Raw genomic sequence first — 15,310 nt, forward strand, 5'->3', positions numbered from 1 at the left:
ATGCCCATCATCACTTCCTGAACCCCTGAAAGGCCAGGCTTGTCTAAGATGAGCCCATGAATCCCTCTGCTTGCTCCCTTCCAGCTGTGATACAAGAGGAGGTGACCAGTGCAGCCTAGAGCTCTTGCCACCCCCTGGATTTGCACTTCTGCTGGCTGGGTTCACGTTGAGCCCCTGCAATGAGCCTAGTTGGCCGAGGTCCTGCATCTTCCTCATGAACAGAAGGTGATGTGCTTGCTTGGGAGGGGAGGCTGCAAGCCCTGAGTGAACACTGCATCAAGTAAGGCAGGAGCACCTGCGGGAAAGGAGCTCATTGGCTGCTGTGAGGACCTGCAGGAAGTCCTGTTTGCTGAGAACAAAATGAGTTTTCTCCTTAGAAAGGAATGCCATCCAAACTCCTATGCCCTTTGGCCATACAGATAAAGCAGTGAGCTAATCTGAACCCCCTTGCTGTGAGTCAGTGCCCTGTGAGTCACTGACCTTTGCAGCCTCTCTGTCAGAGCACAGTGCAAAAGAAATAGCCACGTTTGCAATACCATGACACAAGCCCCCATCACTTACTGCCCACTTACTGCCTAAGAATTAAGAAAAGCAAGAGATGGTGGAGATCTGTATTGGCAGGCCTTGCCCCACCTTTGTAGGATTGGGTCTGCATTGAGCTCAGGTATCTCACCTCCATTGGGGGCCTAGAATTCTCTTGGAATTATAGTTGGCCTCCAGATGACAGAATGTCCTTGAAGGAAATTGCAGCCGTGGAGGTGAGATGACATCAGATGGCTACTGAGCCCCCCTCCCCCGACTCAGCCTCTAAATCTCCAGGAGTTTCCCTAATGGGAGATGGCAATCCTGACTCCTAGCCTTGTATGCATTTGGAATTGGGGGCAGGCACAACGAGTAACTACTACCGTGTTTCCCCGAAAAATAAGACATACCCATAAAATAAGCCATAGCAGGATTTCTGTTTGCACAATATACACCATAGAAGAAAAGCTGTGGCTGCCATTTTACTCAGCACTGAGGGTCTCTGTCCCCCAGCACCGACCAGCAACCATCTGTGGTAGGGTTGTGGCCGCTTCGGCACCCACAGATGCCCAAGGCGACCAGCATCACACATGGAGGGAAGAGGTGGAGCCGGCATCAGCACCCTGCCCCTCCGCGCCACGCGCTGGCCACCTCAGTCTCTCTCACCCCCCCCCCCCCCACAAACACCAGTAAAACTGCTGCTCGCCATCACTGAACAGCTAGAGCAGGGGTAGTCAAACTGTGGCCCTCCAGATGTCCATGGACTACAATTCCCAGGAGCCCCTGCCAGCGAATGCTGGCAGGCGGCTCCTGGGAATTGTAGTCCATGGACATCTGGAGGGCCGCAGTTTGACTACCCCTGAGCTAGAGTCTGTGGGTCTCTCTCACCCCACACCAACTCCTTTGTTGACAGCATAACTTTTCTAAATACCAATAAGACACCCCCTGAAAATAAGCCATAGTGTGTCTTCTTGAGGAAAAATAAATATAAGATATATAAAAACATAAAAATAATTTCCCCAAAATTATTTTTGGGGAAACCCGGCGGTAGACTCATACATACACCCCCAATCTTGATGTGAGTAACAGTTACAATACAATTGTGGTCCCCTGGGGAAGAGTTTTCCAGCCTCCATGCAAATGAGGATTGAAACGAGCCATGGGGTCTGATCCTTCATCAGATTCAGACCAGTGAATGTTGGTGAGATGTTCTTTCTTTGCAGAAGGCAGAGGAAAGAGGCCCAGGAATGTTCTCCACTTCTTTGCAAATTTGGAGCACCCTTTATCAGGGCAGCTGTTATGAAATTATCACAAAACCCTGTCACGTGGCGGCAGAGACCCATTTAATTTAGGTGATTGTCCTTTAATACAATACAGTTTAAGTATCACAAGCTCCCAGAAGAACAAGAAAAAGGCATAAAAACACAAGCCCCCCCCCTCCCCCCCAGCACCACCACATGGAAAAACATTGTATGGCAAAGGTTACAAACACTAATCTACAATACAAGTGGTGCATTCTAAAACTAATGTTGCTAAATACTCAATTTCATTCTGATCAGGGACACAGTTTATTTCAAGCAGAAGATATCGGAGACTTTGCCAGGCTATTAACTGTAGCGGATTATCACAAAGCGCTTGGGTTTTTCTTCTCCCCACCCCTGTGAATTTTAAGTTGCAGATTTGCCCTCAATGATGTAATGCTGCTTTTCCACCAAATTTAAGATATCCCATTTAACTGAGCTAAGTCAGAAATGGAGTAAATTTAAAAGTGTGAGCAGTCTGGGGACTTCATTTGGAACAGAGTTGCCCTGTGGCCCGGATAGCTATTTTCTTTTAGACCCCAGTCAGGTTCCTGGTGGCTCTTTTGGGTGTTAGCAGAGCTCATGTTCAGCGCTTTGATTTAAAAAAGAGGAGCTTCTGGCCCTTACTGTGGCCATTATCCAAGAAAGAATACGCAGAAAGAATTTTGTCCAGTCACTTTGCACAAAGGAAAAATGCTGATTTTGTGAATTTAGGCAGATTGTTGTGCCCTTGCTTGGCTCATGTAGTCATCTCTTGCATGCCCAGGGAAATGCTGATTGCCACTTTGGGGTTTGGGGGGGGGGTGAATATCCTCCAGGCCAGATTGACCAGGGATTCTGTTTTTTTCTTGGGGGGAGGGCATACTCTGGGCCTGGAATTGGGATCCCTGTGGGTAGTCAGTGTGAATGCATTCTGCAGGTGGTTGGACTAGATGAGCCTGCAGGTCTCTTCCAACTCTATGAATCTGCCTTCAGAAGTAAGCCCTCAACAACATCATTGATTACATACTGATGGTGACAATGCCCCCTGCACTTACTCAGGTAAATATTAGGATAGATTCAAATGAGTAGCCGTGTTGGTCTGAAGTAGCACAATAAAATCAGAGTCCAGTAGCACCTTTAAGACCAAGAAAGATTTATTCAGGGCGTCAACTTTCGAGTGCAAGCACTATTACTTTTTGTCCTCCAGATGTTAGGATGACAACCTCCAGGTGGGACCTGAGGATCCCACAGAATCACTGCTCAGCTCCCCCCCCCCTTCAAGAAAAGAAAGAAAGAGGATGTGCAGAACACTTTTCTGTTTCAATGGGGAGGGAGGGAAGAGGAAGACCTGAGTTCAAAGCAACCTGAATTCAACAGGATTGAGAATGGAATGAACAAAGTAAGTGCAGAATCATCCCAGGTCAATCATGAATGGTGCAGAGAGAAAAGTGCCCCAAATCAAAATGGAAATCAAATTCAGTGTAGATAGAAGGGAATTATTCAAACTGTGAGTGGGTAAAAAGCCCCGTGCAGACTACACCTAGGCGATCGTGGACCAGCCACTTTCTCTCAGCTTAACCTACCTTTCATGGGTTTGGGGAGGATGAACTGGTGGAGAGAGATCCAGGTATGCTGCCTTGAGATCCTTCAAAGAAGGGTTGGCTGGAAATGTAAGACACAACATTCATAAATATCGATGTTGCTCTCTATGGAACTCTGGGCCTGGGTAGATCACACTGGATTCTGTCCATGTGAGTGGAGAACTAAATCACTCTGTGTCCATCTTGCTGTAAGATACTTCACCCTACAACACCCCATTGCTCTAACACCCCTGGTGCCAAAAAGCATCAGTTTGACTGATTCTTCTCTGGGACTGCCTGCCAGCCAATATTACCAGCATCATTCACACTGGGTACATAACACCGCAGAAGCTATTATCAGTGTGTGGGTGGGTGTGGGTGTAGCATCTTCCCAGTCTGCAGCACTGTTTGACAGATTCTCAGTGTATTCAAGCAAACAAAACTTGCCCCTAAGGGTAACTTAAGAGAAAGCAGTCCCTCTCTTGCCCTGGAGGGATGGACCAGAGCCAATGGGATGAAATTAAGTCAAAAGAAATTATGTCTAAACATCTGGAAGAAGTTCCTAATAGTTAGGGCGGTTTCTCAGTGGAACAGGCTTCCTCAGGAGGTGGCGGGTTCTCCATCTTTGGAAATTTTTAAACAGGGGCTGGATAGCCATCTGACAGAGAGGCTGATTCTGTGAAGGTTCAAAGGGGTGGCAGGTTACACTGGATGAGCGACAGTGTTGTGAGTGTCCTGCATAGTGCAGGGGGTTGGACTAGATAACCCAGGAGGTCCCTTCCAACTCTATTATTCTACGATTCTTTTGGAGGGACATCTGGGGGTACCTGGCAAATTGTACTTATGTTGAAATTAATATATATATATTAGAATACTATTTTTGCATTCTATACATTCTATGAAACATATTGTTGTTCCATATAGACCAAATTTTTAATCAAGAACCCTCCCGGCCAATGCTGTCCCACTTTACCAATGTTAAAATCTGGTCACCTTAATCTAGGTGTCACTGTCTGAAACCTGTCTAAGTCCACCCCAAGCCAGTGATGAGAGTGTAAACAAATTTTGGAAAGACAGGCCAGTCAGTATCATCCTCTTTAGTGGCGAGATCTGTGTTTAATTGTGTGGGCTGGTCAATGATCTTGTCAGCTACATATCTGCCTCCGCTCCCTTTTGAGTCCCCCTTACTTCCCCTTTGCTTCTGACCTTCTTGAGCACTAATCCAGGGGTAGTCAACCTGTGGTCCTTCAGATGTTCATGGACTACAATTCCCATGAGCCCCTGCCAGCAAATGCTGGCAGGAACTCATGGGAATTGTAGTCCATGAACATCTGGAGGACCACAGGTTGACTACCCCTGCACTAATCCACATAGCAAGGGACCAGAATGCTAGATTCCAATGGTTTCTAGAAAATCCGGGCCTAAGGGCAACAGGGTGGGAAACTCCTTGGAATGGTTCTTATTTATTTACAAGAAAAGCCACATTCAAAGGCATTTGAGATATTGCCAAAAAATGAAAACAAAACCCACCTTATTTCCAACTGTGATGGGGGGAGAGATCATTTCCAAACCACGCTGTTTCCAAAACTCAACAGCATTGCTATTTAATACAACTTACTTGGGAAAAATCTGAGGCTGTTTTGGTATTATACAGTATTGATGCTAGTCAACCCATTCTACCAGAATCTGGACAATATATTTGGTTTACGTCCCCTTATAAAACTATTTATGATAAGCCTAAAGCAGTGATGCATCTCTGGCACTTCACACCAGTCAAGCAGCATCCAAAACTCAAATTTTATGAATAGGTGTTAGAAAGGATGTCATATAGCACGTTCGGCTTCCTTTCAGTATCTTATATTTGAAGAAGGATTTACGAACAACCAAGACAATGTTGTTTCTAAGCCCACGTCAGCTCCTTAGAGGATTTGATTACTCCAACTGCTTGTGCAAATGATTGGAAACATAAATTTTTGGTAAGATAGTCACTCTCAAACTTGGATAGGCCTGGTAACAGAGACTATGAGATACTTTCATTATGGAAAAGAGCATATTTCTCCCATCTTTTCTGAGCAGTTCATATATGTGCTCAGGTGTTATTCGTGATTCTTTCCACTTCCATTTTTGTCCATATAGCCATTCAATATTTAGCCCTATACTCTAACCACTACCTCGAAGAACATCAGCTCAAGCCAACAGAAGGGAGAATTCAATCAAAAATGTTTTTAATACAACATTGTATTTTAATCTTGTTTGTGGATGATGGCCCCCAACAGGCACAATCAGCATCTAAATATGTTGGCGTAATTAACTTGTCCTTTTAAATAGATTCTGCTGAGGCCACCCATGAAATGAGAAGTTGACATGCTTTCCCTTATTGGTGCTTGATGGTTTGATAAGTTTTTTTTTTAAGTTGCCGTATAAAAATATGTTCATATGCAAAATAAAGCCAGGAAGCTTTGGATTAAAAGCCAAAGGCTGAATGGGGGTTTGCATTTGGCCTTACACTGCCAAGATACTAGGGCAGAATACAAATGTGGTCTTTTTCTGCTCCTTTTTTATTTCTGCATGTTGACATGGCCTTCTGTTTTGGTCTGCCTCATTTCCACGGTTGTCATCAATGATTTTTTCTTGCCACTTCTATATACAGATCATTTTACACCATGTATACACAATTTATATGGAATTGTTTCACAAATGATGTCAAAAGATGCACACATCTTGCAGGGCGGAAACTGCCATGAGGAAACAGAAAATGGTAGTTAAATGGGTTTGTTTGTTTCTCACAAGGGAGAAACAAGATTGAAATAGTAATATTCAGGCTGAACCAGCAAGCTTGCAAAATTTGAAGACAAGAGCTGGTCTTTTATACCCCACCACTACACAAAGGAGTCCCAAAGCAGCTTACAAACTCCTTTCCCTTCCTCTCCACACAACAGACCCCCTGTGAGGTAGGTGGGGCTCTAACATAACTGCTCTGTGAGAAGCCCTAAGAGATCTATGACTGGCCCAATGTCACTCAGATGGCTACATGTGAAAGAGGAGTGGGGAATCAAACCCAGTTCTCCAGATCAGAGTCTGCCACTTCTAAGCATTATGCCATTGTAGGCCCCAGTCCTAGGGTGTAAAGCTCTTTCATCTCTCTTTTTAAAAATAGCTTGCCTCTGGTGAGGGGGAATTCAAATGAGAAGGCCATGTTGTGAAGTAAATGCTTCTTTGTGTTTGCTTGTACTCCCAGATTACTGTTGTAGTACGGGACCATGGACTTTTTTTGAAAGGACAAACTGAGGGACAGCGAGGAACCGAGAGGGGACATACTTCTCATATACAAAAATGTCCCTCTAGGATTATATAAACTCTTAGGTGCATGGTGATGCCCATTCCCCCTTCTCTTTCTGGATTTTCCTCTGACTCTCAGTGGCTCTTAACAATCCACTTCCCTTCGAGCATGCTCAGTCCTACAGGAATTTGGGGGCATTTGGGCTTTTTCACTTAATTAATTTACATCTTGTGCATAGTAAAGAACTCTCCGATATGTTAAAAAACCCTCCTTTGTGAGTTGTAAGTTTTGCCAATTTCATGATTGGCAGAAGCCACACGGTTTAGTATACATAAAACCTGCATAGCATCCCTGAGGGAGACAACTCAGCTATACTCCCAAAATAAAACCTTTCCACTCTAAAAAGTTCAAAATTCTGGGGGGCTGAACCTGAGCTGCTTTCAATATTTCATGCTCCAAAACACATTTGCCTCCTCCTTTGACTGTTTTGGCTAATTAATAAACTCATATTTTCCTTTGTACTTGAGGAGTCCTCTGAGTATACTGAGGTCCCTACTGTCCCTGCATGTGGCCCTATGGTGTTTCCATTGTGATCCAAAACAAGCCCAGCCAGTCATTAATAGATGAGATGGTTGCTGATAGTGCCATTTGTCCTGGGAACCCAATCACTCACGTCAACTGCTCTATTGCTGTGTTAACATTGCTGTGGTGCCAGGACCGACTTTGTGCAGGACAGTGACAAGGAGAAGGCCGGCCTTCTGGTAGCCTTCTTCCCCATCCGTTTGCCTTCCTGTCCTCCAGCCCGCATAGCAAAAGACTACACTTCAGGTTAGATGGGCATTTGGTATGCCTGAAGCAGCCAGAGCAACCTTTATATCAGAGTCTTACAAAGACAGTTCCCTGCAGTTGATATTAAAAAAAGGTGTCAGTTCTGGTATAAGTACTGTATTACTAGCAAAGATTTATCTGCTTCAAAGGCAGGCCTCATGTCATCAAGGGAATAAACAGTTCTGCTTATCTCTTCCACATGCCATAGTATTTTCTCTGGTTGAGTTTTTGGCTGGAAACACATTCCCCCCCCCCAGCCTTCCTTTCCCTCCTGCTAGACTGCAGTTTAAGACAAAGAGAACCCTCAATTTGCTATGCATTGCCATGACAATAGGAAACTGTCAGTATTATCAAAAAGCAGGAGCAAGCCCTGATGTAAAATGTTCTCCCTCTTCAGTATGCTGTTTGGGACTACATGAGCATCTTTCACCTGGCGACGATGCAGGCCCTTGGCTCTGGGCAGTTGCCTGCAGTAGCCGAATGTCCAGTCAAGTCTTGCTAAAGAAGGTAGCACCTGTTGGATCTTGACATGGACTTTGGGCTTTATTCTTGCAAAGCACTTGTTCTTGCGAAGTCTCTCTGCCATCGCCTCAACTTGATGGGGATCACTTAGGTGGTATTCTGCTGGCAGCTGTGGTTAGAAGAGGGATAGTTTGTGGGCATCAATGATGGTTGCTGATTCTTGGAAGTTTGGGGACCCTGCTAGGGAAAGTTGGGTTATGGGAATAGGAAAGAGTTTAGCATCCTAATGTTCAGCTCCTCCAACTCTGAGATCACTTGCTCTGAGGTCACTTCCTCCCATCAGTATTCAATTTTTAATCGTAAATTTTAATCGTAAATATATATATATATATATATATATATATATAGAGAGAGAGAGGAGAGAGAGAGAGAGAGAGAGAGAGAGAGAGAGAGAGAGAGAGAGAGAGAGAGAGAGAGAGAGAGAGAGAGAGAGAGAGAGAGAGCACACTTTATACCATAGCAGGGGTCCTTATGGCCAGATTGGGTCTCCATGTTCAGGGAGAGGGCCCTGGCTTTGTAGTAGAGCATCTGCTTTGTATGCAGAATGTCCCAGAGTTGATCTCTGGCATCTCTGGTTAAAAGAATCAGGAAACTGGTGATATGAAAGACTTCAACCTGAGACTCTTGAGAGCTGCTGCCAGTTAGGTGATACAGAGCTGGGTATCCTAATGGTCTGACTCAGCATAAGACTAAGAACTCCATTTCAACTGGTAGCAATATGGCTGACATGCTCATTTCCTTCCATGTTATTAAATTTGGGGGGTTGACAACTGTTTGAGTGCTGTATACACAAAGAGCACTTAGAGAACATGAATAACAACAAGAAAATTACCAATCAGGCCTATGACCACAGTAAAGTGCATAGTGTAAGACTCAGAATAACATGCCAAAGGGCTCTGTGTCATGGCATTTCTATGGATAATCTGTCTATAAAGAGACTAAAGGTAGTCCTATTGAACAAGGGGGGGGGGGAGGCAAGGAGAAGAACATGTCTTACATCCTGCATATGAGAGGGAACATTCAAGAAGTGTATCAGTGTTCCATAAAAGGAGAAAGGAAACAAGGAAAATCCTAGTGCATTGACAGAGATCAAGCAGTTTAAATGTTTGGAAGTTGATTGGCAGCTGGCGCTTATTGTATCTCAGGCAACAGATCCCCAGAGAGTTGCTCTGCTTTCCAAAGATTAACCTCTTAAAGAGCCCTAGACATCTTGTGGGGATTTTTTAAGGAAATGTTTGATTTAGAAGGTTCTAAAGCACTTGGGCTTCTAAAGAATTTGTTATTTTCCTGTTTTCCTGTCTCATTTTTGGGTTTCTTAAAAAATGGGAAGAGCAGAAAATTCAGTTTTTCTTCCTGTGTTAATCTAGAGGACATATAAAATGAAGCACCTTTTAGAAGAATCAGGGGGAAAAAACCCACCAGAATCAGTTTGACTAGAGACTATGCCAGGACACACACCTACCAAGAGAGATTGACTCTAAAGCAGATAACAAGGTTGGGACAGAACTGCTGGATTATCTTGGGATCAGTGGTTTCTACAGCATGAACATTATCACAAATAGATTTTAGAATCCCTGAAGGCAAATACTCTGAAAGTGACATGAACCAGGGTCTGTGAGTGTAGGAGGAAGAGTCCAGAATTCCTCACTTGCATAAAGAAAGCTGTCTGTCTAGGAACAATCACAAGGAAAATGAGGAATATGGAAAAATTGAATATATTTTTGTGACACCTAAGATTAATAGCAGCTACCTGGTCAATATTAAAAATGTCTTCCTGTTATGAGATTTCCCACTTCAGATTTTTCCTCTATTTGCCTCTCCCTTTCTGATTGTGCACCCTTATTTATCTATTTTCTTATCATCATGATATTTTGCTGCTGGCTCAGCCCAGAAATGTGAGGAAAGGGACACGTTCTCCCTCTTTAACTACTGAAATGACAAGAGGCATTTTAAAGTCCAAAAATAACAAAATATTTTATTCTACATAGAGGGGGAAGGTTAGATGAAATAAAGGGTAAAAGATGTCAGGTAAATCAATAAAGAACTTTGAGATAAATCAGTACAGGCACAGTCTACAGTTCATAGGTTTTAAGCAATTGAGAGTTTCTTAAACTTTACACAATGACTTAAGATGAAAGGCTTTTGTTTCAGTGTTTCCTAAAAAACTTTCTTGAGTGTATTTGGCTCTTTTGGTTTCCAGAGGTCAGCAATATTTTGTCCAGTACACAAACTCCTTCACTAAACACTCCAGTACTCTTGAAGTTTTTTTTTTTTACTGACTCTTCAAGATTTAAAAAGCAATTCCTAACGTATCTGACTAGGTATCATTACACTCCTCAGACCTATCTCCCTTTTCCAACTGGGTAAGGAAATTCTTCCTGCACTAGAAGATCTATCCCCTTTTCTGGTCTACCTACTCCTCATGTCAGCTTCCCCAGTTCTCTGTCTGTGTCAAACAGCTCTCAGTCAGGGCTAAACACAGACTGTGTCAGTACTATATTCTTCTCTGTCAAGGCTGATTTTAGACTTGCTTTTTCTCAGCATTCAGCTCTCAAGTCTTTCTCTGCTCAACTGATGCTAAATAATCAAATTCCTTGGGGCAGCCTGTCACTCATGGCTCTCTGGGTCTTTGAGGAATTAACTCCCACTATCTGTTTATGCAGCGCTTATAAGATTTCAAAATGCAGTTCATCACATTTCCCTAAAAGAATGTATGGTATGGATGTCAAAAGTTTACCTAGGAGTAAACATGACAAAACCTATGCCTGTCTTTGAGATGGAGGAATAAATGGAACTAATTGTCTAGTGGCCTGGATCTTTTTAATGAAAATTGTGAGGTAAGTAATTCAGCTGCCAATTGTAACACATTTACAATACTGTGAAATGGATAAGGAATGGAACTGGGATTATCTAATGTGAGGCAATTCTATTTGTAATACATTTATGTTTACCGCGCTACTCCTATGATTCCACTGTGCCAACAGTCCCCTAATGTAGACAGTGAAACTTTTGGATATCCTATGCACTTTCAGCAAAGAACAGGAAGGAAAATTGAAATAATTTAAAGCAACAGAGAATCTAGAAATACTCACAGAGTCCATAGCAATAACACCAAGCATTATGTGGCCTGTTGACAAAGCTCCCACATGGAAGGAACCATTCTATACCAGCACACCTTCATGATGCCACCATACTCTATCATATCATACCTGGAGGGAAAGATATGAGGGTGTTAGGTTTTCCTGAATAACAGTGCAATCCTAAACAGGTGTATTCTTCTAAGGCCATTGACTTCAATGGATTTAGAATGTTGGAACTCTACTTATGAATGTACAGTAAAAGAGGTGATTTCATTTAATATTTCAAAGAAGGAATTTCTAAGTGATAATCCTTTGGCACAACTGGAGTGAAATGAGAAACCTATAAAATATCATGCGGCGTACATGAAAAAGGAATGTAGTAATTTCGTTTAAAAATAACTTCAATGTATTATTGAAGAAGGTTAAGGAAGATTTGACAGCTTGGTCCAACCTTAGTGTCTCTCTTTTAAAAAAAAAAAAAAGAGAACTAATGTAATCAAGATAAATGTATTATTCAACTTCACCTTTTTGTTTCAAAAAATCTACCTTTTCTGTTCTAATGCTAGATCAAAGCTTAATTGAATGGTAAAAAGTATTACTAGAATTAACTGGGACCAATTAAAAAGACAAGAAAATTCTTTCTGAGAAAGGAGATGCAAGAGCTCCTTGTCTCTTGCAATGCTTTTCAACTGATATTGATAGTAGGCTGCAGAAGGATGATCTTCTGCAATCAGTTATGCCCCAGACTCCCTATATGTTTATCAATGTGACTGAGGAAAAGAAAAGACAAAGAGCATCAGAAGTATTATGCACCAGGAGCAATATTAGATGTAAGAAACTAACAGCTCCCTTGGCAAAACACTTTGTGGAAGCTGGACACACAGAGACACAGCTGCAATTCTGGGCCATCAAACAGGTATCTACATCAGCAGACATTCAAACTTTTGAGGAAAAGAGAACTGTTTTGGATATACCAACTGAACTCTTTTACACATGGCCTGAATGAGGAAATGGACCGGATGTCGGCATTTTAATATGTATCAATGTTGTATAATTGTATTTTAATTTGCAGCTGGTAGACTTGAGATGGCGTCTTTCCATCCTCTTTCCCTCCCCCACACTCACACCTCTTTTTGCTGGACTTCAAGGCCAGTCCACAGACACTTGCTGATGCACTAGCAGCAGAATTACATCAGCCTTACAGATGGGAAAATAGTTTCCTCCCCAATACAATGATATAGCTTTTTTCTAATGCACATAATATACATTCTCAGCACAGAATTATATGATAGCGAAAGTATGTATGGGGACATCCTGTTGGTAATATGGGCAATTTTACTCTTTAATTCTTCAAAAGTAGTCTCTTATTTTTATTATTTTTACAGAGTGGTGAGCCTAGGCATATGCCATAGGAGGTGGTCTCCAAAAAGTCAAAAATTTACGTATTAGCCATAATCTACAGTAAGTCACCAATCATGTTTGAATGATTCACATATTAGACTCTCCTTTTTAATCATGCTCATTCTGATATTTTTCATTATTTTCCAGGATCCCACTCAGCTACACTTTATAATGAGTTTAGAATTTGTATATAGAGTGTATGTTATAATTCTGACCACTGAGGAAGACCCAGTACGGTCGAAACACGTTTGGTCTTAAGTGCAGTTAGTTCTGTATAGTTTTTATGTAGTTTTTATTCTGTTTTTAAATTGTGTACCACAATAAATAATTACCATTTAAAAAAAGAAGAAGAGGTATTATGCACCAAGAAAAAGTTTTATTGGCAAAACTGCTTTGGAAACAGGGGACAAGTTTAGGATAAACTGAGCCCCTGATGTATTTCCATCAGCAATGAGTAATGAGAATTTTAATCTTGTTCAGCCACAAGGTGTGAGAAGAACAGAAGATTGACAGATGTGAAGATCTGATAGCCCATAATATACCATGGAGTCAACATGATACACATATAGCAAAATGGGGTAAAGATTTCAACATGATAATATTTAATGAAACACAGAGTACTTTATTTACAAAAGGATCACCAATTTTATTATGTCTAAGAGAACACTTCTTTAGATTTCCAATAGCATTTATCTCCCTTCCTCTTGGAACACTCATAAGATTTACAGTACAATCAATGGGAATAACTGATTTTGTCATAAAATTATATTAATGCAGTAAGGTGGAGCAGAAGAACTCAAGGATTTTGGAATATGGTTGCAAATTTGCTCTTTGATACTCAGCAGTTCCATATCCCATCGAACACATTAATCTTTCTCTTAGATTATGTAAAACATGTCACACCTCCAGAATCTTGTGAAATAATTTTCCACTTGTTAACAGCTGCAAGAATTACTAAATGTGCATCTTGGTTGGCGACTAATCAATATATATTAAGATTAGATGAAATGGGTGATGACATTTAGCAGTGGTCTTATACGGCAATTATCTCCTTTGATGGTGATTTTATTATACTTATTGATCATTATATGTGCCATTAATAGGGTTAGCAGCTCCATCTGGGGAAATTCCTGGAGGCTGGGGGTAGAGCCTATGGAGAGTGCCATTTTGGGACAGAGCTCAGCAGGAATGTCATGCCATAGAAGAGTGGTGGCCAAATTGTGGCTTGTTGTGCTGGCAGGGGCTCATGGGAATAGTAGTCCATGGACATCTGGCCACCCCTGACTGAGAGTCCACCCCCACCCCCAAAGCTGCCATTTTCTCCAGGGGAACTAGTCTTTGTAGTTTGGAGATCAATTGAAATTCCAAGAGATCTTATGGCCCCATCTGGAGGTTGGCAATACTAAATTATACAATTGACTTTTGAGGATACCTGGCCAGTCATAATAATGCTCGTGTAGAAAAAGCAAGACTAGTATTCACATTTCTCACCCTGTAGAGCAATTCTGTAGAAAAGTAGCTACACTGGAACGAAGGTGAATGAGATCAGCTGGGCCGAGTTTCTCCTCCCACTCTCTTTCAGGCATTTAACCTGAGCACGATGCGCGTTCTGCTCGGCAATTGTGAGCAGGGAGCCATTTTGTCATTGGGCAGTTTGTTCATGAGCAAATTGAATCTCTTCAGTGGGTTACTTTCTGCATACCTAAACAGCACAGGGCAGTGCAATCAGAAGCATCTTCCGTAGGCACCTTGAACACCCATGGAACTGCCTAAATCAGAATCAGACAATTGGTGCATCAGGATCAGTATTGTCCACTCAAACTGGCAGCAGTGTTCCAGGATTTCAGGCAAAGGTCTTTTCCATTGTCTACCCCTGGCCTTTTAAACTGGAGATGCCAGGGATGGATGACTGTAGGACATTCTGCATGACAGGCAAATGCTTTAACACTGAGCCATAGCCCTCCCCATTCTCACGTCGCCTGCTGAGAGCTCTCCCCAGACCTGCTCTTATTGCACAATGCAGCCCAGTGTTCAAAGAGTAATCAAACCAGTCTGTTCTTCATAAACACCGTGTTATTAATAAGTTTTAAATCATTGTCTATATTATTTTGATCATGTGCATTTTCTTACAACTTTCCCTCATTTCATTTAATGTTCTCATTCAGCTATCCATGAAGGACCGGGCAAGAACCGATTTCATCTCGTGTGCAGATCTTGAGGCCACCAGAAAGCAGAAGGAAACAGATCTTCACCACAGCTCCTGTATAGACACAAAGCTGTTTGTCACACTGCTCAAGAACACCAGTGAGGCAAGAAGATGGCATGCTCATCTCAGCAGTGCTTGAGGCTGTCAAAATGACGGTTTTCGATGCAAAGTTCACAGCATTCACAATTTAATAACCGTGCATGTTTCATACATGTAACTCTAGGCCAGTTTGTTATTTCCTTCTCTTCCCACCCCTTAGTCAAGATTGCTATTTATTTTCTTTGAAATGCCAGCATGGTCTAGTGTTAAGAGCGGTAGACTCAGATATGTAGATCCAGATTTGGTTCTCCACTCCTCGTCATGGAACCTGCTGGATGTCCGTAAGCCTGTCACGATTCTATTCAGAAATCTCTTAGCCCCACCTGCCTCTCAAGGTGCTTGTTGTGGGGGTTAGTGGAAGGGAAAGCAATTGAAAGCCATTTAGAGATTCCAGGTAGTGAAAAGTGGGCTATAAAAACCAACTCTTCTTCTTTATCTTCTTTTGAGTCATATGGCATTTCAATATCTCTAACTTCTCCTTCAACCATAGGCAGGATGTGAAGTGATGT

At 42.2% G+C, this 15,310-nt stretch overlaps 1 long non-coding RNA gene across 1 annotated transcript; it reads left to right on the forward strand.

The window, feature by feature from the left end:
• Positions 1–10,757: 10,757 nt before the first annotated feature.
• LOC143822010 (uncharacterized) lies at positions 10,758–13,040 on the forward strand. Its single transcript, XR_013226013.1, has 3 exons — positions 10,758–10,852; positions 12,481–12,556; positions 12,977–13,040. It is a non-coding gene; the product is annotated as an uncharacterized LOC143822010 (long non-coding RNA).
• Positions 13,041–15,310: the final 2,270 nt, after the last annotated feature.

Source organism: Paroedura picta, chromosome 12, assembly GCF_049243985.1.
Source record: "Paroedura picta isolate Pp20150507F chromosome 12, Ppicta_v3.0, whole genome shotgun sequence".
In the NCBI taxonomy this organism is placed as follows: domain Eukaryota; kingdom Metazoa; phylum Chordata; class Lepidosauria; order Squamata; family Gekkonidae; genus Paroedura; species Paroedura picta.